This window comes from Poromitra crassiceps (assembly GCF_964638095.1).
Source record: "Poromitra crassiceps genome assembly, chromosome: 4".
NCBI lineage: Eukaryota > Metazoa > Chordata > Actinopteri > Beryciformes > Melamphaidae > Poromitra > Poromitra crassiceps.
The window spans coordinates 73,141,395-73,160,257 of NC_139626.1; the positions used below are offsets into that span (position 1 = coordinate 73,141,395).

The 18,863-nt window shown below is 42.1% G+C and overlaps 1 protein-coding gene across 1 annotated transcript in view; it reads left to right on the forward strand.

Annotated features, from left to right (window-relative positions):
- Window positions 1-4,044: 4,044 nt before the first annotated feature.
- The window catches only part of LOC310775230 (glutamate receptor 2-like), a gene marked incomplete at its 3' end in the record, with an annotated part of 221,612 nt that continues 206,793 nt past the window's right edge, over window positions 4,045-18,863 (forward strand). Inside the window, exon 1 of the mRNA XM_083635345.1 lies at window positions 4,045-4,060. The remainder of the gene's footprint in view (window positions 4,061-18,863) is intronic.

The window sequence follows — 18,863 nt, forward strand, 5'->3', positions numbered from 1 at the left end:
TTTTGAAAGCCGGCGTGCGCACACATACACTATGACGTAGCCTATATGTGTGCGCGGCAGGTCTACCTGAGTCCGTGAGGATAAAATGTTTTCTTTTCTTCTTTTACATAGAAAACACTGCATTCTGGCAGGCAATGATGTCACGCAGTAACGCATGCATTACTTGGATTAGTAACTGTAATCTAATTACTGTTTTGGAAATTGTAACGCCTTATATCACTTAGTTACTAAAAAAGTAACTAATTACAGTAACGCGTTACTAAGTAACACGTTACTGCCCAACACTGGTCAGGTACAGTTTTAGATTGGTTTTATTCATATCTCACTAGTAGGAAATGATGTGCCTCAAGGCTATGTCCTTGGCCCAATACTACTCATCGCCTACATGCTACCCCTAGGTCAAATTTGTCAGAAGTATATAATAATATCTGTATCTGGAATATATGTACCTTGAATAACTATCTGTATCTGTCACTGTTGGAGAAAATATAAGTTCAATGGGCATTTCCTAATCAATAAGCTAATAATTGCCTAATAATTGCATAGGCCTACGCATAATTAATGCTATGAGTTACAATGACATGACATCTCACACATATACAGTAGGTTCACCCGTGGCATTGAAGACTTCTCTCCTTTTGCTGAAACCTTGGACAGTGCATAGTGTTCCATAACAATTGATAATAGTCTCCAGGTCAGACTGCACGACGCACACACATTTCCAAAGTTCATCCCTCCTCCTCTCTGCCTTTCCTCGTCTCCCTGAGTATAAGTAATCTATGTCAACTGTCAGTCATCACTGAATATTTTGACTCTGTATGAAATATCAGATGTGTACATTCAGATTCAGTCCTCTGACAATGCAGATTGCCAGAGAATGTATGGTTTTAAATATACTTCTATAATACACTTCCTGGACTCCTGGTTTCAATTCATTTGGTTTATATTAGCTGTTACATATATTATATTGCGGATGAGGAGTGGTAAATTCCATTCTCTAACAGTCACCCATGTCACCAGTTGACCTGGGTGGATCGATCTCTTCTAAAAAAGTGTAGTCATCTGTAGGTCAGCAGTTGACCTGGGCAAATGTCATGCAATTGAGCAAAGTCTGTAATAGAAAAACATGGAAGGCCAAATTTCAGGTCTCTGCGATGCAACAACTCACAGGAATGTGCGTCGCAGCTGATGAGGAAAAAGAAAAGAAAAAAAATAAGAAGAAGAATCTGAGCAAAAAATAGGGGTTAGCCCCTTCGGGGCTTGAACCCCTAATAATAATAAAATCTTTGTCTATGTCGGGAGTACCACTGGTGAATTGGGCCGGAATGGCACGTACACACATAGACATTAAAGGGGGCTTGAGCCCCTGCCTTTTTCTCAGTCTGTAAAAAGTGCCCTTGACCATGAATGCAGCATTTCTAATGGTGCTTGTATGGAAAATGCCCTTTCCATGCCGTCACTGAAGGCAGCATTCGAAGAGAAATGCCTTTTCCGAGCTCTCTTGGCCTTGAATGCACCATTTAGGCCTCTGCATGGACCAGTGTTTTTCTAAGCCACCCCTGAAGGCAGCAGCCCAAAACGGCCGTCCCCGCCCACTCCAGCAGTGCACTCAGCCACATGCAGACTGAACGACAGCAGCACAGCCAGCGCATACTGACAGATATATCAGTCAACGTGAATCAGGTATGTATGTTTGTTAAAACAAAGAATTATACAGAGAATCCACAGAGAAATTTTGGCGGTGCAGACAGGCATGCAGCAGCCTGTAATGCCGTTTTACACCCCGCCAGCCCCGGGATGTCGAGATCACCTCTACCTGGATGTTAAGCACCAAACTCAGCCTTCATGTGCTAGGAGAGAGCCCCCAAAACATGGAAGTCACCTCAATGCTTTTTTATGCTTTAAAGTCTGTGTGCCAGGGCACTGAGGGCAGGCCCCTGGTCTGGAGGGGATGCAAATCACATCTTATGGTGGTCTATGTTAAATAACTGCAACTGTAATTCGGCTTTGTCTGATATCGATATGTATTCCGTAGCCACTGATGACTGAGTGAGCCTCATTTATGCTACTGGCCTGGGTAGTTGTTGTGGCTCTTGTTCGACTTAAATGAATGAATGAATAAATACATAAATAAATAAACCACCCAATAAATAAATAACCAAAATATAGGGAACAAATGCTGAATTGTTGCTCTTGAAAATATTTTTTTTGTCAATGTGTCTCCTGATAAGGGCAAGGCTGTGTAGAGTAACAGTAATGCTGAATTGCTTCTAGAGCTTCATCAGTGACAGAAGTCATACTTTACATTACATTACATTACGTCATTTGGCAGACGCTTTTATCCAAAGCGACTTACAATAACACATTTTTGTCAGCAATAGAGCAATCAACTATGCAACACAGTCTATGACAACTACAACATCTGAAGGAATAGTGGTAAATTTAGTAATTTTTTTTCTTTCTTTTTAATGAAGAGAGAGAAAGAAGTTAGTTCAAGAAGGGCCCAGATGGAGCATGAAAAGGTGTGTCTTTAGTCTTTTCCAAAATACTGCAGACCCCTTCCGCCCCCCCCCCCCCCCACCCCCATGTGAGCCTGACAGGTATAGCTGACAGGACGAAAGGAAGAGCAGGTACAGTACATCACACATGAACAATGTCTCTAAGTCTTTGTCACACACTAATTAATAACTATTAATTATTATTATTATATTAAATATATAATATAATATAAGTTATTATTATTATTATTATTATTATTATTATTATTATTATTATTATTATTATTATTATTATACACACACATTATAGTATTAATTGTTATTATATTAATTAACTATTCATATTCATATTATATAAATTAATTAAATAATCAAATAAGTAATTAATTAACAAATGAATATATAATAACAATAATAATAGTAATAACGAATTATTAATTATAAGACAATGTACTAATATTCATGCTGATGGTGAACAATGTGTACCGTTTTGAACTGTAGACACAGAGTAATGCAATGCTTGTACTTGCAGTTAGCATAAGATCACAAACAGTATGTACGCTAATAAAACCTAAAACCTTATACAATTAATTAATAATATAGTAAACATTACAAAGCAAATTAACATAGGATTAATTTTAATCATTTCTGCAGCACAATGAATATTTAAAATGAGTTATACCCCTAAATTGGCCTTCATATTGCCTGAAATTGTCAATGTGCTGGCTGTAGTGCCCTTTTAAGAATTTGAGCCCCTGCCCCTCTAATGTTCTGCACGTCCCTGCCCCGGAAAAATAGGCTATATAGGCCTACACTGTAATTTTTTTAGGCTATATATATAGAGAGAGAGAGAGATTTTTCTTTCTTTCTTTCTTTTTGCGGCCCAGCGTCCCATCGGGAAAACTCCCAATACTCCCTGGGGAAAAGGGGCCTAGCTAGAGATAGGAAGGTCGTTGGTCCAACTGAAATGTTGGTCACTCCTGATTGTGAATATACCTGAATTGCTTGGTTTGACCAAGTAAAACTATTTTTATAAGCATTTTACAAAACGTCTATGGAAAAATTTATGTGGAATGAAATCCCTTTGGTCCCCTGCCGATCGCGGAAGAGGGCCTAATTGGTCAGTAGTAAATGGTATGCTACTGAAAGCTTACAGTCAGTCAGTATGATTAATAAAGGAGTTGATTGATGTGAGCTGCCTGTTGGTTCCTCTCGTGCCTCATCGGTATTCCTTGGCTATCCTCGGCGCGCGCCTCCACGTGCGTGCGCGCGTGGTCCAGCAGCAGCAGGAACGGGGGCGAGCTTGGCACGTCATGGAGTTGAGCGGGGGCGCGCCTGGAGGAGAGCTTAGCAGAGGAGACGGTGCTGTGTCTCTGCAGTGTGTGTGTGTATGTGTGTAGGAGACGGTGCTGTGTCTCTGCAGTGTGTGTTGTGATGTCGGTGTGTTGGTGGGCTCGGTAGGAGCGTCGTGGCTCGTGAGGAAGCTAACACCATGTTCGTGCTCGTGCTGCTCACGGTCTTATGGCGCGAGGCGTCCACAGGCTCCCCCAGCGTGCAGATAGGTAGGCTGAACACCCCCCCACCCGCCTCCCCCTCTCCTCTGCTCTCCTCTCCTCTCCTCTCCTCTCCTCATCACTCGGTTTAATTTGCTCCTCCGGGTCTCTGCTTCTACCATTCTCTCCCTCTCCCTCTCTCCGGCTTTCCCTGTCTCTGTCTCTCTCCTGTCTGTCTCTATGTCCCCCCCACCTATCTCTCTCTCTCTCTCTCTCTCTCTCTCTCTCTCTCTCTCTCTCTCTCTCTCTCTCTCTCTCTCTCTCTCTCTCTCTCTCTCTCTCTCTCTCTCTCCCCCCGTGAGGCCTTCACATGCTAGCGGCTCTGCTGCAGCGCAAGGAGGATTTAAATATTTTTGAAATATGAATGTTTTTGTTTTTACATCTATAGCCAATAATGTTCTGTCCATAACCCTGTGTGCGTGTGTATACCAGCATATTGCACTGTGTGTGTGTGTGTGTGTGTACGCGCGCGTGCGTGCGTGCGTGTGATTGCACGCTCGTGTGCGCTAAGGTGTTACTGCTGTAGCTACAGGCAGGTAAATGGGCTAGGTGTGCTTAGTCTGTGCGCAGCCAAACAGCCAAACAGCTCCATGCGTGTTGTTATTTTGGAGTCAAATGTAGGCTATTGATTGCCACCCTTTGCAAGAGTAGGGCTGTCCCAAACGATTATTTTCTTCTTGATTAATCTAATTGTTTTTTTTCCGATTAGATATTTTATATATACTTCAAAAGGATTGGTGACAGATTAACCTTTAAACTGGACTGGAGTAATAGGCAGTTAAGATAATCACTGGCAAATCAATGTTTTTTCATTGGTGTGCGGCAAGGAAAGTAATTTAAATAATTTAACTTACATTAATTAAGTGCAGGGATGCAAAGTTTGGTATTAAAAAAATTGCAGATACCAGGGCAGACCACTCAGAAATCCTATTTTAGGATGAAAAAGGTGACTCACCTAGTTTACATCCCTGTAAGTGACTAACATTATATACTTAAGCAATATATCACGAGAGCAAGTGTGTTGTGGTGAATATATCCCGCTGATAAACTGTTATCGGCCGAGTGGGATAACAGTTTATCAGCGCGATATATTCCACAACACACGCTGCTCGAGTGCTATATTGCTTTTATAAAACGGTTTCCAAGTATGATAATATAATAATAATAATAATACTATAAGTCCGACTCCGACTGGCATGTCATTCTGATAGAGTCAGTTGAAACACTACTGTAAGGCGGGACCGCAAGAACATGCGGGTGATTTGATTGGATCGTTCTGGAGACTGAAGTTGACATTGGCCAATCCTGGCGCTTGCTGAGTAGCTGAGATTTTTCTGGAAACCCCGACAGGCAGCTCGAGCCGCAGCGCTGCATTCTCAGCGCTTGTTGAGAAGCTGAATGCTCTCTGCAAAGCTGACACCAACTAACGTTACGGGGTTAAATGCGGAGTTAAATGCGGGGTTAACAGCCTTTCTTTTGCAAAGAAGACATTAGCCCGCATCTATTCTTGTACAAAACATCATTTTCTGCGAAGTATTAGTAAAGTTATAAGCGAAGATCGATTCACAAGGATCTGACAGCTGTCTCCGCCATTTTTTTTCTACGTTGTCATTTGAGGTAAGCCTTATTATTACTCTCTTAGTAAGAGAGTTGCCATGGCAACCAATAACCCATGGCCATGGGTTATTGAACTCGGTTACTGGAATTATACAATGGCTGTGAACCAATCAGATTGCTTGATTTGAGAGAGCCGTTTTATAATAACAAACAAATACTCACACACTTTAGATGATCGTGGACGATGTTTTGTAGCTTGTCTTGTCCCTGTTGCTAGGGAGTTGGGAATGGGAATAACAAATCCATTTGATAGACGGAGCCAAATACAATTTCACTACCAGTTGGGAATAACAAATCCATCTGATAGATGGAGCCAACTAACGTTAGCCGGTTCCGCTATCCGACAACAATATGACTTCTGGTCAGATTTTTCACGAAATAAAGTCTAATGCACACAGAAGCCATTGAAACCTTTTATTTTGAAATCTGATATTGGAATGGAGCTATCTCGTGTATTAATAATACTTTCTTCACTTCATTTCAATGAATTGACACATGTTATGCAAATCGACGCATTTACGTAGTCGATGACGTCGACTACATCGACGCATCGGGACAGCCCTAATACAGAGCCAAAGTCACGCCTACCTCCTGCTTCAGCATATGTACTAGCGTCTGAAAAAATATGAGTGGTGGTGAATGGCAAAATACATTTTTACCACGTGCGCATTCAGTCCGGAATGGATAACGGTGATGATGTCATCAGTGATGATGTCATCAGTGATGACATCATGCCAAATATTTTGGTGCTTTCATCCTCGTCAGGTATTTTGACTGTAAGAGGGCCAAGTCTTACATTAAGAAGGTCCTCATGTTTTTCTCTGAAACAGATTATGTTGAGAAGTTCTGTGTATGTTCTGTTTTTGCCTTGGCGATGGTTCTGTTCCAGTGTTACACAGCTGAACATCTGCCAGAGCTTGAAGATATCGAACACATCTTTAGTTTAAACCTGCCAAACTTGGGCTGTTGAAAGATGTAGTTTCCTCGAATGGGCTTGAGTTGCATGAGGTCACCTGGTTGCTACATGACGTGTGGTCAAGAGAAGGACTTTTGGGGTGAGTCATTCATTCATTCAGTCAGGAATGGATAAGGGATAGCAGTGATGATGTCATCAGTGATGATTTCGTCAGTGATGATGTCATCAGTGATGATGTCATCAGTGATGATGTCATCATCACTGTCATCAATTGATTGAGTGAAAATTGTCGCATTCCTCAGTTGCTCTAAATCGGCCTTTGTTACGCCATTGCTGAAGCAGGTCGTATGGAATGAGATCTGTCATTGTGGTGTATTCTGTATATACACGCACGTGGTCCTGGGCCGAATGTCAGAATCAGAATCAGAATCACTTTTATTGCCACAGTAGTATGCAAGTTACATTCAAGGAATTTGTCTTACTGTCTTGTCTGTATGCAGCATAGCATATTATATATCATGAGTAGGGCTGGGCGATATAGTTAAAAACAGGGGCGGACTGGGATCATAATTCAGGCCGGGCATTAGATACCAAGCAGGCCAGGCCGGTATGGGCCGACGCGCGTGAAATTTGGGCCGTTTGAAGCCCAATTTGACAATGAGATGCACCCACTTTAACCCTGAAGTGTAATTATTACTTCAGACTAACTAATAAAGTAATAAAACCACTAGTAAACTAGTAGGCGGCGCCTGGCCGGCTGTTCAGTGAGTGGCCTGACTGCAAGCACCAAAAAAAAAAAAAATTTTTTTTTTTTTTTTTTTTTTTGCGATTATCGATTCTGGAATAAAAGATCGATTCAAAAAATCGTGACATTAAAAATCGCGATACTTAGGTGAATCGATTTTTTCCCCCACCCCTAATCTTCACTGTCAAGAATCAAGCAGCACGCAGCTCTAACGTCTAACGTTTGGTGAAAACGCAAACAACACAACTGCGTTTTCCCCCAATGCCAATCAGCGTTGAGCAACAACCAATTGTTGCCAGCAAAATTTCGCTCAAGTTATTTCATCACGAGCAAATTTTCGCCCTATCGCTCTGTCGCTGTCGGTCATACGCCCAGCGATTTTTTTCCCCGGGCGAATATACGCTCAATCGCTTGTTTGCATTGTCTTTGTACATATGTAAACTCGATGCCAGCGAAAAACTTGAATAGGTCGGTGTGAACGCATCTTTACGCCACTGGTTGTGTGTAGTCTTTCTAATTTATATGGCTGACCCCAAAAAGTCGACACTTCGATCTTCAATCGTTGCCATGGTAATCGACGCTCAAATCGGCAATCAACGCTTTCTTTGTGTTATTGTTTTTTTCTTTCCTCCTCTCTCCTCTCTTTCTCTCTCCATATGCACAACCAGCTAACATGAGGTTTAGCTTCGTGAGACAGTCTCTAGTTTACTGGCTCGGCAGGGTCCTTCGGGCCAACACTGTTTTTAACACGGGAACTCACAACGGCACGCGCCGTGAGCACAAACAAACGCATCCAACTGCCAGTAGCCACACAGACGGTGAGCTGTGGTCTGTGGTGCTCGTGTTGTAAACATGAAACTTTGTACACTTCTTTCCAACCCAGTGTGAGTAACGCTACAACTGTTCAAGTGAATTACATTAATTCAATTGTCTTAAGTAGTGGGGGGGGGGGAGGTCCAGCTTCCATGTTTCATGTAGGCTACAATTTCCTCAAGCTGCCCCCAGTGTAGCCCAACACAGCCCAAACCCAGCTCTGCATGTCCAGAGGGGTGTACCACGAAACAAGATTAGTGGCTTAGCGAGGTAACTTCAGGTTTAACCCTAGGTTTGCCGTACCACGATGCTAGTTAACTTCTTACCGAGATAGATCACCATAGCAACTTGTGCTCTACGGCTAACCTGCTTTGTAGCAGGTTAAGTTCAGAGGATAAGATCAAAACCCATGAAAGACCCACCTGCTTACCAATCAGCTCTCTGGAAACAGCGAGTTGCCATTCATATGGTCCCCATATGAAAAATACATTGCATTCAAAAGAAAAGAAAAAGAAAAAAGAAAAAAAATGGCTCCTGTTGAATTAATTGACAGCCTTGCACTTGTTGCAGGCTACATTTAAATTAAGCCCTACTTACCACTTTGGAATATGTTTTTATATATAAATTGTTGTGCTCTCAAGTAGGCTAGATACGTTGTTTGACACCGCCGATCGATTGCAGCTGAATGGTGAGTGGAGAAATATAACTAAACCGGCATAAAAAGGTTACATAAACGTCTCCGTGCACGGTGCCGTGTGCACAACAGAGCTGAGGCTGACGTTGGGTTGGACATGGTCATTCATACATGCCAGAATAGCCTACTACTATACAAGCAATTTAATATGGGATTGCCTGCACACAGATTATTCATATCTAGGCTACCCCTGCATTTTGCAGCTGCAACTGTGTTGCTTTTGGCCTGTATGATGTGATTGAACTTCATATTATTTCCAGCATAGTCCTTGTATGAAATATGGAGATATGCGACTCTGCTGCCAATAGCCTATATATGACTACAAAATGGGCTATTTTTATGCCTCCGCCGGCGATAGCCAGGCCGGAGGCATTATGGATCCGGGTTGTCCGTCCGTACGTACGTCCGTACGTATGTCCGTCCGTACGATGTTCGTTAACGCGATATCTGAGGAACACCTTGACGGAATTTCATAAAATTTGCCTCAAACATCGACTTAGACTCAAGGATGATCTGATTAGATTTTGGTGTTCAAAGGTCAAGGTCACTGTGACCGCCATTTTCAAGCTTGTTAACGCGATATCTCAGGAATGCCTTGACGGAATTGAATCAAACTTGTCTCAAACATCGACTTGGACTCAAGGATGAACTGATTAGATTTTGGTGGTCAAAGGTCAAGGTCACTGTGACCTCTCAAACGCCATTTTCCAGCTTGTTAACGCGATATCTCACGAATGCCTTGATGGAATTTCATCAAATTTGCCTCAAACATTGACTTGGACTCAAGGATGAACTGATTAGATTTTGGTGGTCAAAGGTCAAAGGTCAAGGTCACTGTGACCTCTCGAACGCCATTTTCAAGCTTGTTAACACGATATCTCAGGAATGCCTTGACGGAATTTAATCAACCTTGTCTCAAACATCGACTTGGACTCAAGGATGAACTGATTCGATTTTGCTGGTCAGAGGTCAAAGGCCAAGGTCACTGTGACCTCTCAAACCCATTTTCCAGCTTGTTAACGCGATTCTCAGGAATGCCTTGACGGAATTTAATCAAACTTGTCTCAAACATCGACTTGAACTCAAGGATGAACTGATTAGATTTTGGTGGTCAAAGGTCAAAGGCCAAGGTCACTGTGACCTCTCAAACGCCATTTTCAAGCTTGTTAGCGCAACATCTCAGAAATGCCTTGACGGAGTTTCATCAAATTTGCCTCAAACATCAACTTTGACTCAAGGATGAACTGATTAGATTTTCGTGGTCAAAGGTCAAGGTGACTGTGACCTCACGAATGCCATTCCCAAGTTCGTTAAAGCGATATCTCAAGAACGGCTTGATGGAATTTCTGCCAATTTGGCTCAAATGTCGACTTGGGCTCAAGGATGAAAGGATTACATTTTGGTGATCAAAGGTCAAGGTCACTGTGACCTCTCCAATGCCATTTTCAAGCTTGTTAACGCCATATATCAGGAATGCCTTGACGGAATTTCATCAAATTTGCCTCAAACATTAACTTGGCCTCAAGGATGAACTGATTACATTTTGATGGTCAAACTTCAAGGTCACTGTGACGCCATTCCCAAGTTGGTTAACGCAATATCTCAAGAACGGCTTGATATAATTTTTTCTGATTTGGCTCAAACATCGACTTGGACGCAAGGATGAACTGATTCCATTTTGGTTATCAAAGGTCAAGGTCACTGTGACCTCTCGAATGCCATTTTCAAGCTTGTCAACGCGATATCTCAGGAATGTCTTGATGGAATTTCTTCGAATTTGCCTCAAATGTCCACCTGGACTCAAGGATGAACTGATTACATTTTGGTGGTCAAAGTTCAAGGTCACTGTGACCTCACACACCCAATTTCCAAGCTCTGTAACACAACATCTCAGGAGCGCCTTGACGGAATTTCTTCCAATTTGCCTCAAATGGCGATTTGGACTCAATAATGAACTAATGGCGGAGGCATAAGTCCGCGTTGCGGTCGTTCTAGTTTTATTTACTAATGTAAAATAAAATTTGACAAAATATATTACCGTACTCTAGGAATTAATTTGGAAATTTGCAAAATTACTACATCAAAGCGGCAACACACACACTTTCTGTATAATTTTAGGCTATATTTGCAATTGCAATAATGTATGGTTGTCACAAAATCCCAAGGCACACCTGGACTTGTCCTAAGGCACACCAGTCTGCCTAGGCACACCATTTGGGAACCACTGGCCTATATTATTGCCTTGTTCTAACACAGAGAGACATTCAGTTAATATGGCGTTATTCTTCTAATACAGAAACATTCAGTTAATATGGCTTCTACAACCAGAGAGACACATTTCAAAAGGTGTCCTTCAATCCCACAGTGACTGTTAAGGGTGTTACTAAACCTTGAATTTGTGAATGTGATCAACCTTGTGGACATTATATTTCTTATCCATTAGGTATCGAGTATCGTATCTGTATCAAGTATCGTATCAGTATCGAGTATCGTGATACTAAACTTGGTATCGGTATCGAAGTCAAAATTTTGGTATCGTGACAACCCTAGTACAGAGCCTAGAAGAAATGCCTCACTGCCTCTATAATCTGCAAATCAGTAGCCCCCTCCTCTCCATTGAAGTGAAGCAGATCACCAGGTACTGTTCTACTCATGAACTACTCATAGTCTGTTGGTCCCTTAAAGAGGGGCGGTGACAGAGACAGGGCCTTACTACAAAGGGAGGCATTTTGGATTCATTCCCTACACACAGAACACCCTAAAGGCCTAAACGAGGAGCTACTTCTTAGCTGTTTTCTTTAATATTTTTTCTTGTTTTCTATTGGTGTATTCTCAAGTATGTGGTTGCGATTGTGCTGAGAACATTGGGACCCCTGTGCCTGTTTGCTCCATGTGTGGCTAGCCAACCTCTTACAGTAGCTTGTCACTAGAGCCCCCGTTGTAAGTTCTGGTATAATCATGCTCATTATATACAGAGCCTTATTGTGAAGCACTTCCGTTTGGAGGTCTTTATACAATACTTGTAATTTTAACTTTTCTATGTATTATTCTAAATGTATTATTTTCAATGTGTTACTAAATAGTTCCTTGCCTCTACTCGGGACAAGGCACATTACAAAATGTTTTATTTTCCTAATTGATTGTACTTCCGGCATGACTGTATATAGCTGTCTTTTTTTGCCTGACACAGCACAACGCTGAGGAAGGTCTCTGACTGAAACGTTCGTTGCTGCTGCCCAGGTGTACTGAGGAGGAAATAAATCAACAAAAAAGACATTTGGAGTGCTGGCTTTTCTCTTGTCCATAATTCGTGCTTGCCTTGCACCCAGTGAGTTTTTAATATTTTCGAGTGTGCTTGCAACCTGACTTTCTACTGTTCTACTCATGGCCTTGGCCATGGACACAATCCCTTTCCTGGTGGGATCATGGGCATAGGAGATGGTGCCACACCCGGAGAGAGTGTAGCCAGGATGGAGCAACACTGCTCACCCAGATTCTCTACTGTCGAACTGATGTTGAGAACATCTCATATCTCCATCTGCAGGTGACATGAGATACCCACCTTCCAGCACCAATAGACCATGAGCACAAACAGGCTGAGATTTTGGACAGTTGTAGCCTTTCTGCATCCAACATGTATGAGATGAGGGAGATGTCAGCCTTATCATATGACAACTCTGTCTGCTCTGCAGACCATCTCAATGTGAGCCTCTTGTATTGTCCAATTTTTTGTATCATCCTTCATCACTTTGTCACAGCTATGTAGAGGGGTTGTCAGTGAGAGTTGGTACTCTGTTGAGCTCTCCCCGGCTCGTCTTTGCCTTAAGCCTCTGATACATGAGAAGACTTTGAAACTCTTAACAGATTATGAAAAGACTGGGGAGTTTACGCTGGTTCATTCAGATGTTTGATCACGACTGAAATACACTACACAACTGACTCAGACGAGGCATACACTACAAGACTTTTCACTTTGAGATTCAACCATGTTTGATATAATCTTTGTGGCTCCGACTGGCATCGGGAGACAGTTTACACTTGAAGACTAGAAATCTGGAGGCAGTTTATACTGACAGATTAGAAATCTGTACCCAGTATACACTAACATATTTTGCTGCTGACTGGCACAACAACTGCAGACAACAACTGCAGACTAGAGTCAACAAAGACAGACTGACCCCAACTGGAAATCCTGTGTAAAATCGGGGAGAAAGTCCTGTAGTGTAAACTAGGCATTATGTGGTCTTTGGGTCTTTCACGCATCAAGGTGTTTGTAAACAGGGACACATGGTCTAATCTAGTTTTATTTGGCATTTTCAAGGAAGATTTGGACTTTTGGGATTAATTATAAGGATTAAAACATCGTCAGGAGAGGAGAACTAACTTTATCGCTCCTGAGGCAAGCTGGGTGAGTGTTCATTCATAGGCTGTATTTTGCCTGGCGTTAACGTATTATTGTGGCGTGTTGACCGCGGCTCTGTGTGTTTTGTTGTGGCTCACCTGTTTGTTTGAGCAGATCTGTCCCCTGTCTCTCTCTCTGTAACGTTGCGGGGTCGGGTTGTTTTTGTGATACAGCAACCATCAGGCAGTCTGCATCAGGCAGTCTGCTCGTTCGCTTTTTTCTTCCTTGATCTTAAAATAAGTCCAGGCAGCTGACATGAGAGCACAGTGCAGGACTCACTCACTGTGCAGGACTGCAGGACACTGTAGTGCAGGACACTGTGCAGGACACTGTGCAGTGCAGGACTCACGCACACAAGGCATCACTTCGCCGCGGAACCAATGGTGTCCTTTGAAAAAAGCACGTGATCTACTTGTCATAGGAAGAGCGGAAAGGCTCTCAGCTCAGACGGGCTTGGCTCAGAGCCACAAGCCAACCTAGCTGGCTGCAAACGGTCATATAAACATGGAAATAAAATGTGTCAGATGATGGTTTTGTACACGGGAGACAGGGCTACAGTTGCAGCAGACAATAGTGCTAGCTAGCGTTAGCTGGCTGGCATGAATGAGATGGCTAGTTAGCATTTTACTGTTGATGGCTAGCGGTAGCGATGTTAGCATTAACATCAACGTTACAGTGTATATATGACAACAGTCGTGAAAGCGACTAGCCGCTGGCAATCTTCAAAAAGTCCATTGACTATCTGGCTATCGTTATGCATGTTGTCTGGTAGACCATTTATAATTTAGCAGCTATCTGAATATGCGGCTATGGTTTCAATCTGTGCTTCCTTTATCAAACTACAGCTAACGTTAGCTGCTCAACAACATCCAGTGTGTCTAACGTTAGTAGTCAGGCGCAGGTGTGTATTCAGTACACTGTCAGTGTCTGCCCACTGTCATCAACCTGCCTTACGATGTTACACTGTGGGATATGTCAACCACATCGATATGATAATATAATAAAATAAACTATTTGTATAGCACCTTTCTTAACAAGGTTACAAAGTGATTGTTCACTAGAATAAGCACACAAAAGACTATGGCCTCTATCTTCCCAAAAGTGCTAATTTTGCGTTTGCGCTCGTTTAACGCCGTGCACAATGCAAATTGGGGGCGGACACAAGCGCATGCCTGTGATAATTGCACTGGGCATTGGCTGCCCCATGCCAAAGCAGGCGTTTCAGCGGTAAAATGTGGGATAGATGGCGTTACCCTATCGTCAGCAGCGCGCAATTACTTTGCGCTAAGAGCTTTGAAAAGGACCTCTTACGCGCAAATACCTCTCTGCGCTGGGCGCTCTGCACGGAGCCAGCGCAGAGAGTTATTTGCGGAGTGGAAAGTGGAATTCCTTTTGGATATGTCATTAAGCACAGCCTTGCCACGCCAAGACATCAAATTATGCTGCTTGGGTATTAGCAGATAATTCAGTGAGGCAATCAACTATAACTCACTGAGAAACTTTTATCACATTGCAAAGAGGGAAATGAATTGAGAAAACTTGTTGGACAATGGACATAGGCTATTTACCTTCATAACCCGAAGGGTCATTGGCACCACAGACGATCTGTCAATAAGCTCCCTCTGTCCTTGCACGAGTGAGTACACTCTATTACGCATGGAGAGAATTACAGCATAGAGGCAACCTCACGCAAACAGTCATTGCGAGACGGCAATCTGATTGGTTTTGATCGACGTAATGCCTGGCCTGGCCACGCCTGTGAATAATTCTGGTAGTTAAGACCGCCCAAATCCCGTTTGCGCAGGCATTTTGGAGCGCAGATGATTTTTGGCAGAATTGGCACGGCTCTAATTTGCGCTTGTGACAGGTGCCGTGAACGTTTCCACATGCCTGCCGAGAATTGCATCCCCAACATATTTCAGGGCTGTTTTAACTTAGAAATCAGGGAGGTCACGTCTACCAGACAATTATATCACTTTGAATCAGTTACATTTCTGTATAAATCATTACAAGTAGCTCCCGTGAGGTGGGGATGTTTTTTTTTGCTGCTCGGCGGGGAGCAAAACTCGGCAGAACACCTGGCGCAAGGCGGAACGCTATCTTCCGTGCCTTAAGGCAAAGCGCTATTTAGGGATAGCGCCTGTCGGAAGATAGAGGCCCAAATGTATAATAAGGCAAAATAATTATAAACAAGCACAGAAGAATTAAAAATAAATGTAAAATCACACATTAGAGATGAGAGAACTACTTTATCTTCTTTCACCTCTTCTGGCTTTCCTGTGTGGTTCTGTGGGTAAAGCATGGCACTAATAATGCCAGTGTGAGCAGTTTGGATTCCCTCTGGGGCAGTCAGTAGTTGAGGATTCGCACTTTTACTTGGAATTTGTGTACTGCCACAGTGCCACCACCTCTTGGACATAAGATGTGTAGTTATACTCAGGTTAGACTCCCCACCAAAGTCTATAAATCCCTCCCAAAGTCTATAAATCCCCCCTATTTGAAGAACATGGGCAAATTCCCGCCTAGTTTGCAAAATGAATTTTAGGCCCTGAATGCAATACTTCAGAAGTTGAATTTGAAGTTCAGCATGAATAAATCTGACATTTTTTGTCTAAGATTTGCCTTTGTGTGTTATTGCAATATAAAACTACATAATTGAGAATCGATTCTCGATTCTGGAATCGAGAATCGTTGGAATCGAGAATCGTTGGAATCGAGAATCGATTCTGGAATCGGATCGTGACCCCAAGAATCGGAATCGGATCGGATCGTGGCTTAGTAGGATCGGAGCACCCCTAGTCTGGTTATATTTCTCGCTCGTCTCTGCTTGTCAGGCACAGTGGGTAACAAGATGGATCGGATCGATTTTTGCTTTCATTTCGGCCATTGGGATATAGGCTAGGGGTGTCAAAAATAATCGATTATAAGATGCATCGCGATGCGGACGTGCACGATTCTGCATCGATTCACAAATGTAAAAAATTGATTATTAAGAAAAAAAGAAAAAGAAAAACAATTATTACATTATTTACATTTTCTGGGAAACGGAAGGTCAAATCGCGATGCCTGTAAAAGGGTCTGTCTGTAACTCAAGTGAGCTCTTATCACCTAGCTACCTAACTAGATACTTGATTAATTAGGTAACTAATTTTAATATAGATGGATGAAAAATAATTTGTTTCAGACGTCCTCATGCTTGAAGGTAGCATTGCACGCGACAGGTCACACTGGTGCTGTTTGCATTGAATATACAAGATTTTGTCTGACCAAGATTGATCAAGTTGAATCCCAAAGCATTTGGCAATAAATTTGTATAAAACGGCATGGCTGGGGGCTGTTTTCTCTAACGTTATACTACTTTTATAATCCAGAAAGGTTGAGGTTTCACAGGCTACCGTGAACACTTTTAATTTGAAGGCGAAAAAGGGAAATGGTACATATGAACTGATAGAATTGACAGACCAGTGTCAATTCAATCTACGAATACACCATTTCCCCTTTCCGCCTTCAAATTAAAAGCGTAAAACCCAGCGAATGAAAATATTACAAACGCTAAATAGGAAGTAATGATAGCTTATCATTTAATAAAGCACAGTTAAAACGAACTCCACTTACACTTGAAGGTTTGCAATGGTGCTATCATCCTTGCTGTGTAGTCCTGCTTTGGGGCGGGCGGAGCGAGTTCTCTAACGTTAGTTATATTAGCAACCTAACTAGTGGCTGCTGTCCAGAACACCGTCAGGTAAGATGCTTCCTACTATTGTTCAAAAGTGACTTTCCTGACACTGTACAAACATCTGACTACACTAAATTTAAGTAAAGGCTGACGTTATTGACTATCCTAGAATAAAAACGAAAAGAAAGTGAAATATGTTCGTTATTTAGCCAACATTGTTTCACTTTTTTCTGATGCGGTCGGCTTTTTGGGCGTCGCCATTAGGGGCTCGTTTGGGCTTGCTTCGTTCTTCTTCGTCGGTTGTAAGGGTCGCAAGGTATCATGGGATACCCTAACCCACCAAAGTGTGCATGGTATGGTTCCTCGAAAATTATCCATAAACAGGTACCTAGAAAGGTTGCAGATTCAGTGAACTTATGTATCAAACTGGTTTCAGACAGCCTAATTACAACTTATTACCTAGAAATGCCACCTATAAAGCTCGTTCACTTGAGAATCAGACAGGCCCTATATGTATTTTTTCACCCCGAATCTAACGCTGCGCTACGGTTACGGAGATACGGCCGCCCTGCTTGCAGGGCTACAAGAGAGAGACTGCAGACAGAGTAGCATTAGTGTCAAGTCGTTCGTCGGCTAGCAGCTAGCTTTAGCACTTTCCTTATCAAGTGTTGAACCCTCCGGTGGAATGGTGTCCAGCCTGTTATTTTGTGTCCTGTCACATCATCAATGTTCTGCTTCTGGCACCATGCATGTTTATATGATGGATGCCCAGTCAGGTGATATGTTTTGACTCGTTCTTTATTGCAACTTAACGTGAGTAAAGCTTAAAGGAACACTCCGCCCATTTTCAACCAGCTTTGTATCATTAGAACATCAGTAGTATATCAGAAAACTGTAAACGGTTTTGAAGTCTGTCATTTAATTTGACAGTTATTGAGTGTTAAAGTGTGGACCAGTGACATCACTGGTCCACACTAACTCAAATTAATAACTCATTAACTCAAATCAACTCTCAAACTGTAAATGGTTTTGAAGTCATTCATCTAGTTTGACAGTTATTGAGAGTTGATTTGAGTTAATGAGTTATTAATTTGAGTTAGTGTGGACCAGTGATGTCACTGGTCCACACTTTAACACTCAATAACTGTCAAATTAAATGACAGACTTCAAAACAGTTTACAGTTTTCTGATATACTACTGGTGTTCTAATGATACAAAGCTGGTTGAAAATGGGCGGAGTGTTCCTTTAACGTCAGTGAAGCTTGTGCTTCTTCTTCTTCTGCACTCTCCGATTTTACTGTGGCTTTCCTGCATTCTTGGAACCCTGACTGCCACCTGGTGGCTAACTCTTGTAACAGAGAGAATTTGTATTAATAAAATATAATGGAAGTACATGCATTTGTTTATTTTAATTATGGATCATAATACAATGCAATTCCAAATGCACTTTATTTTAAAAGTAGCCACACAGTGAGAAAAAAGGAAGTGAAAAAAAAATCATGTATTGGGGAAAAAAGTGATGCATCGATTTAAGATGCATCGAGATGCATCGATAATCGTTTTATAATCGAATCGTAGCCCTCTGAATCGACTACTGCAATAGCCTTTTCTCTGCACTCTCCAAAAAAGAACTTAGGCAACTTCAACTCATTCAGAATGCTGCTGCTAGAGTTCTAACGAAGACTAAGAAAGCTGATCATATCACTCCAGTTCTTAAGTCTTTACACTGGTTACCAGTGTGTCATAGAATAGATTTTAAATACTGTTATTAGTCTATAAATCACTTAATGGCCTAGGCCCAAAATACATAGCTGAATTGCTCCCACGCTACGAACCGTCTAGAACTCTTAGGTCAACAGGGTCCAGCTTATTAACTGTCCCTAGGATCAAATCAAATCATGGGAAGGCCGCATTTACTCACTATGCTTCTGCTAGCTGGAACAAATTGC